General features: G+C 39.0%; 1 non-coding gene across 1 annotated transcript; it reads right to left on the reverse strand.

The window, feature by feature from the left end:
• TRNAN-GUU lies at positions 2,017-2,090 on the reverse strand. The gene has a single exon. It is a non-coding gene; the product is annotated as a tRNA-Asn (tRNA).

The following is a 6,692-nucleotide window of genomic DNA, read 5'->3' on the forward strand; positions in this document are numbered from 1 at the left end:
ATTCTTCCCTCTTGCGACCGCCTCTGCTACTGTGTCACTTGTAGACTCCTTATTTTTTTCGAAGCTGATAGTTCACAAGTGCAGCGGTGACCTCACTATACGAAAAAGATATCTTCTCATTAATAAGAGTAAGGACTAAAGTCTCATATTCCTCGTTAGGTAAGAAACTCAATAACAACAATGTCTTATCCTCATCTTCAATCTTAACATCTACATTCGCTAAATCCGCAAGAAGCTTCGTGTAGTGGTTCATGTGATCACCAACGGAGGTTCCTTTCTTTAATTTGAAGCGATAAAGCCTCCCCTTCAAATGCAAGCGACTCTCCACACTCTTGGTCAAATACTTGCTCTCAAGGATCTCCCAAATCTTTTTAGATGAAGTCTTATTAATCACATCATACTTTAAATCTTGAGTCAAATAAAACCTAATCACACCACATGCCGTTCGATTCATCTTCTTCCAAACTCTCTCACCAATATCATCTGGCTTACCATCCAATTCCAAAGTATCTTCCAAATTTTACGCATTGAGCGCATACAAGACTTCACATCACCAAAGTTCAAAATTATTAGTGCCATTAAACTTCTCCACATCTATCTTCATAGAGTGAATATTCAAACTTTGGACGGTCTTCATACCTGAAGTATCCTCCACAACTCCTTCTTTCCCGATCATAATTCCTCAAAGCACCAACAACCAAAATAGAACAAATAAAGAATAGATCCAAAACTGAGAAAAGATAAAATTTTTATCAAAAAGATCTAATATTTAACTCCAAACAAAGCCCTAGCCGAACTTTCAAAGTGATCTACTCCTCCAAATAGCCTAAGCGTAACCTGAGCTCTAATACCACTTGTTGTGCGCGGTGAAACAAACACAAACGGCGAGAGAGAAAGCAAAAACAATCCAAAATAACGACACCAACTTAAACACAAAAGTTTAACGTGGTTCGACAAATTGCTTACGTCCACGAGATAAAAAAGGATGGATTTCTACTATAGAGAAAGAGAGTACAAAGTAGAGATTACAAGATCACTTAACTAACCTTTCAAACAAATCTCTCAAATCTCTCAAACTAAACCCTCAAACAAATTGCTCAGAAAGATCTCTCTTTTCTGTGCCCAAAATCACCTTCAAGCTACACAATCAATCGATAGAAAACCCTAAAAAAACGTGGCTCTATTTATAATAAAACACAATCCTAAACAGATTAGCATTATAAAAACGAGTCTGTCACATTCTGGTATGACACACACCACACCCATGACAAACAGAACAGATTCTGCCACACCCTACCACCTGGGTGTGGCAGACACCACACCAGGGTGTGGTGAAGTCTGTCTTGCTTATTTTTCACGTTTTTCTCAATTCTTTTTCTCAATTCCTTCGCCGTTTTCACATATAAATGCAAGGATCGATTGTACTCCCTCATTATGAAATATCTTTTTTAAAAGACCAACTGCAGTGACGTCCTCAGCAATTCGGTTAAGCATGTACTCATGCATGCCGTTGGTATTTTCTCAAAGATAAAAAATAGAAACCAAACTTCATAGGATATATACTTCAGAGAAAAAAATCAGAAGAATTTTAATATTATAAAGTTGCATGGGAACACATGTCATTCTTATATATGTTTTTTAAATAATATATATGAAGATAGAAATTTTTGAGGCAGGCTTGGGTAAGAGAAGACAGAAAGTTGGACGCTATAAGCAAGAAGTCGTACAGATATAAAGAAACGCGGAGAGAAAAAAAAACATGCATGGCTATAGTTTCTGTACAGCTTTTAAGCTTATATATATATATATGTAATAGTAGTTTCTTGAGAGGTAAATAAATAGTAAGCAAAGTTCTGAAAGAAATTTTGGGAACGTAAACATACAAAAAGAGAAGAGTCTAGGGTATAAAGGCAAAAACATTTCGGGAAACAAACAAAGAAAGAAAGAAAAAGGAGGAAGAAGAAGAGTTAAGGGTATAAATATGCAAAATTAAAACATCCACCTTCAAAAATGCAGCGCTAGAGGAAGGGCTTGAACCTTCGACCTTGTGGTTAACAGCCACACGCTCTAGCCAACTGAGCTACTCCAGCTTTGTTCTCTCTTCATTTATCTATTGCTGAACTTTTTTATCACCGATTTGTTCGTGAACATCCGCCTATATACTTGTATATTACTTCCGACTATATATTAACAAAACAAAATTAATATATTACATATAATTAAGGTTAATATAATATTGAAGCAGATTAAGATCCTTATCTCTGTATTAACAATATCCAACATATGTAGCTATCATAAAATAGTTTTTTATAACAAACCACAGGAAAAATCTAGTTAATCTTAAGGAGCTTCCGGATTCTCAAACCAGAGTGAACTCTCACCATTGGCTGATTGACAAGAACCATTCACCAACCCCTTTGCCAAGTGGCATCGTTTTGAACGCAGATCCTCTCTTCATGGGCCACACTGGACCAGCTCGAGCAATAAGATCTCCTCAAAGTGCGCTACAGCGAAACCCTACAGTGACACAATGTAGGCCCATTGGGAAACTATATCCCTACTGGAGCACCGGCCCACTGTGTCCCAATCGCTGAAGCCCACAATAAAGTCCAGCCGCGTGTTCTAAATATCGGCCTACGGTTGACGTTCTAATTCCATGCACTAACAAGCCTAACGGCTATATATAGGTACCTAATGCATTCGTTACCTCACAACATGCAACCTGTTAAGTCGTCAAAAATGGCTAGTTCAAGATTTATAGCAATTGCGCTCTTGATATTGCTCAGTGCTGACCTAAGTCTCGCCGGAAGGGCAGCTATCAGTGCATTTGGAGGTGGAGGTGGCGTGCTCTGTCTTATAAGTAGCACCAGGAGCCTTAATCAGAGCCTTGGCGTCCTTAAGTGAGACAACTGCGACACGGGATACGGCTACATCTTTCCAGTTTAAGTTTTGAAAGAGGTAGTCTGCCCATGTGGTATGCATAATGCCCCCTCCACGCATCCCAAAGACTTGGGCACATATGTGGAAGTGGCACATCAATTCCCAGAAAGTAGCGTAAATTTCCGGGTGCGCCACCTTCAGTAAGGAAAGCTCCTCGGTGGTGGGGATAAACTCCTCGTAGGGTGTTTTTCCAAGCGGCAGCCCCGACACTGCCTGCATCTCATGAAGAGCAAAACCTAACTCTCCAGCAGGCGTAAAGAATGTGCAGCTGTCAGGGTTATATTTCTCCAACATAGCGAAGAAATTATGAAGACTCTGCACGACTCCCCGTCGTGCAGCTAACATCGGAACTGTGAGACCCGATTGAGTGAGCGAGTCTTTAAGCTCTTCAAGAACAAAGTCAACCATACGGGTCCACCAACCTCCTTCTCCGGAACAGATCCATCCAGGAGATCTGAACGTCTGGGTAGAGAATTCACCCTGAGTTGCAAGGAATTGACGAATAAAGATGTTCGCTGGACGTGGCATCTCCTGAACCAGCTCCTTCTTCTCAAACAAACCAGGTCTTAACCCCTTTAGTTGCCCCCCGATTTGCGTACGAGCTCGCCGACCAAATCCAAGCGACACATTCTCCTTCTCTTTTACTATGTCGAAGGTCAAGCCCCGACGGCAGCTCACATTCAGAAAGTAGGAGAGAGGGTACATCCTCTTCATGCTAGGGAGAAATAAAAAGCGATTATCAACTCTCCGCAGCAGCTTTGAGTCTTCCATACATGTGAGATGATCATTAGCTGGTATGCGATCTCCAAATATGAACGCTGGTTTAGGAAACTGGGCACGGCCAACAGGGGTCTCCAAGTCCAAGTCAGTTATCAAAATCCTGAGAGTAGAGCATTGAGGGAATTTAATCATTTCCGCTCTTTCCGAATCAGGAAAAGTACACAATGGAATTTGGTTCTGAAGACTGAATATTTCATTCGCGTCAGGTCCCCCGATGTACCCAAAATGATGCTCTTGTGAAAGTGGCACGTTTGGGAGAAGTACTGCACAATCAAAAGCAGAAGTTAGCGGCGAGCTATCAACATAAAGGCATAGCCTGAAACATAAAGGGTTAAAGGCTCATGTCGAAATCTCCAACGCGAAGGTCGAACCTCGTGTCAGAAATCTCCAACGCGAAGGTCGAACCTCGTGTCAGAAATCTCCAACGCGAAGGTCGAACCTCGTGTCAGAAATCTCCAACGCGAAGGTCGAACCTCGTGTCAGAAATCTCCAACGCGAAGGTCGAACCTCGTGTCAGAAATCTCCAACGCGAAGTGGATCTGGTTACGGTTCGGGATATGGAGGCGGTCAGGGGTGAACATAGTTATCGTAGCTAGTGAGACCGTTATCGACATCGATCATTTATATTTCATATGTTTGCAATTGATACGGTTGCGTTCTATTTATATTTCTTTTCTCGTCGAATAAAATGGCCATTTGTAGCATCTGTAATACCAAATTTGGCTTTGTTCTGATTCTCATATATAATAATGATGACTTGTTCTGCTGTGCACGTGTTCATTATTCTGTAATACCAAATTTGTTTGGAATTTTTTTAGCTCGTGACTCTGAGAGAGGCTTCTTCTTTAACCTTAACCTCGTGGATTGGGTCGACCAGAATCTACAGCATAATTAGGACCTCCCGTCGGATTCAGATTCTTTTCACTATCTAAAAGGTAATAGAGAGATCACTACATAATCACAACCATTAATTATCTAGTTGATAGTTGTGAATTTTTCTTTGAGTGCAAATTAGGAATGAGTGCAATACACGGGGGTATGGTGAGTGTTAGATTTAGATTGTATCATAACCGCCTACTAAGTAATTAACGATTAAGATTAAAAATAGTGATCCCTTCACTACTTTTTTGTAACGGAGAGGATCCAAATTCCCTCCCGACCATTTCAAACGGGAAGGTGACTTTTGGGTCTTCTTGCCGATATCTTCGAAAATGGCAGAAGTCGGCGATGTTCGAGGATGATTTTGCGAGACCAGGGCCTTTTCCCCCCTCTTCATTATATAAGCATATATCTATTCATTTATCCGATGAAAGCATGGTTAAGAAAAATAAAAAATTATTTGCTAGTGTGATTTTTATGTTTCATCTCACCTATAAGTAATCGAATTACTAACGTAAACGAATTTTTAGTACACAAACATTAGCGTTGTTGGATGTCTTAACGTCCAATCACTAACCTGCAGGTTTCAAAGTTGATCCAAGTTCATTTATTTTGAATCGAGGGGCTCAGGAAATCGACTATACATTTCGTGAGATCTATTTATATAAGGTTAGAGATCTTTTTCTCGGACTAAAATGCCCTCATACGTAGAGGAATAAAAACTATTTCTTAATTATTTTCTTCTCAAAGGATAAACATTAACTTAATGTACGTATTGACGTACATCCGTCTAAAATAAGAGGATGGATATAGAGGGAGCGGGTCTTTTACCGAATAAGAATTCAATTTTTGATTAAAAAAATAATCAAGAAAAGGCCAATTTACCAAAAGATTGCGATTCATCGAAGGAAAATAATCTGACGTTCAGAAGTATTCCATTCATTATATTTGATTTTGTCAAAATAGAATGTACTAAGTTAGTTATTTCCACTGATAAAAAAACTAAGTTGGTGCACTCGGATCCACGCTTTATCCTGTTCCACGCACATAGGCTCGCCTTCAAGGCTTCAACTATATAAACACCTGCACCTTAATTAGTCTCAATCTTGTGCTTCAGCAGACACAATCTTACTCTCGAACTTAGGGCGAACATTTTTTTTCCTTAGCTGATTCATATCTTATATAATCAATATTAGACAGAGAATCATTTGTTTTTTTTCTTCTTATTTTTTCTTCCTCTCTTCTTCTTATTTTTCTCTCTTGATTTTGTTTTTCATGTCAAAATCAATAATCTAGCTCTAGATCAATTTTTGAAGATTTATTTTTTACCGGTAACATAGTAATTTCTAGCTAGGTTCTATGTTATTCTTGACTTTGAATTCAAGACCCACAAAACACTAATATTCCACCAACCCAAATCATTGTTCCACAAACCCAAAATACTATTCCACCAACCCTTTAGAAGGTTATAAATAGAGGAGAGTGGTGAAAGGTTAGAACATCGAACAGAAATTCAAAACAGAGAGAAAAAGAAAGAGAGATTTGAAGAGAAAAGAAAAAGCAAGTTTTCTTTGAGTGTTCTCTTCTTTGTGTGAGTTTGGTGAGACATTAGAGAGTGATCTCCATTTGTAATCTTCTCTTTTGTGATTAGTAAAGTTTTCTGATGTTCTTGCCTGTGGACGTAGGTCATACTGACCGAACCACGCTAAATTCTTGTGTGTTGTTCTCTTTGTTTTCACTATGTTTATTTATTATTGTTATTCTTCACTCTTGTATACACATCTTCTGTACCTGTGAAGCCCCCCGCTATAACAAACTGGTATCATAACCTAACTTAATTAGAGTGCGTGTATCTGCTTATCGTATGCTCTATGGTTGCCACAAAAAGCGAATCCTCCACATCAGAAAATAAGTTAGATTATCATTTACTCTTTAAAGACACTTGATACTATTCACGAGTATGGCACTATTAATAATTATTGTTACTATTTGCAAGTATGGTTACTGTTCATAAGTACGGTTACTGTTCACAATTATAGTTACTGTTCTAGTGGCCTTCAAGATGTCTTCTGGAATATACAAAATGGAGAAAT

The sequence above is a fragment of the Asparagus officinalis genome, chromosome 4 (genome assembly GCF_001876935.1).
Source record: "Asparagus officinalis chromosome 4, Aspof.V1, whole genome shotgun sequence".
NCBI lineage: Eukaryota > Viridiplantae > Streptophyta > Magnoliopsida > Asparagales > Asparagaceae > Asparagus > Asparagus officinalis.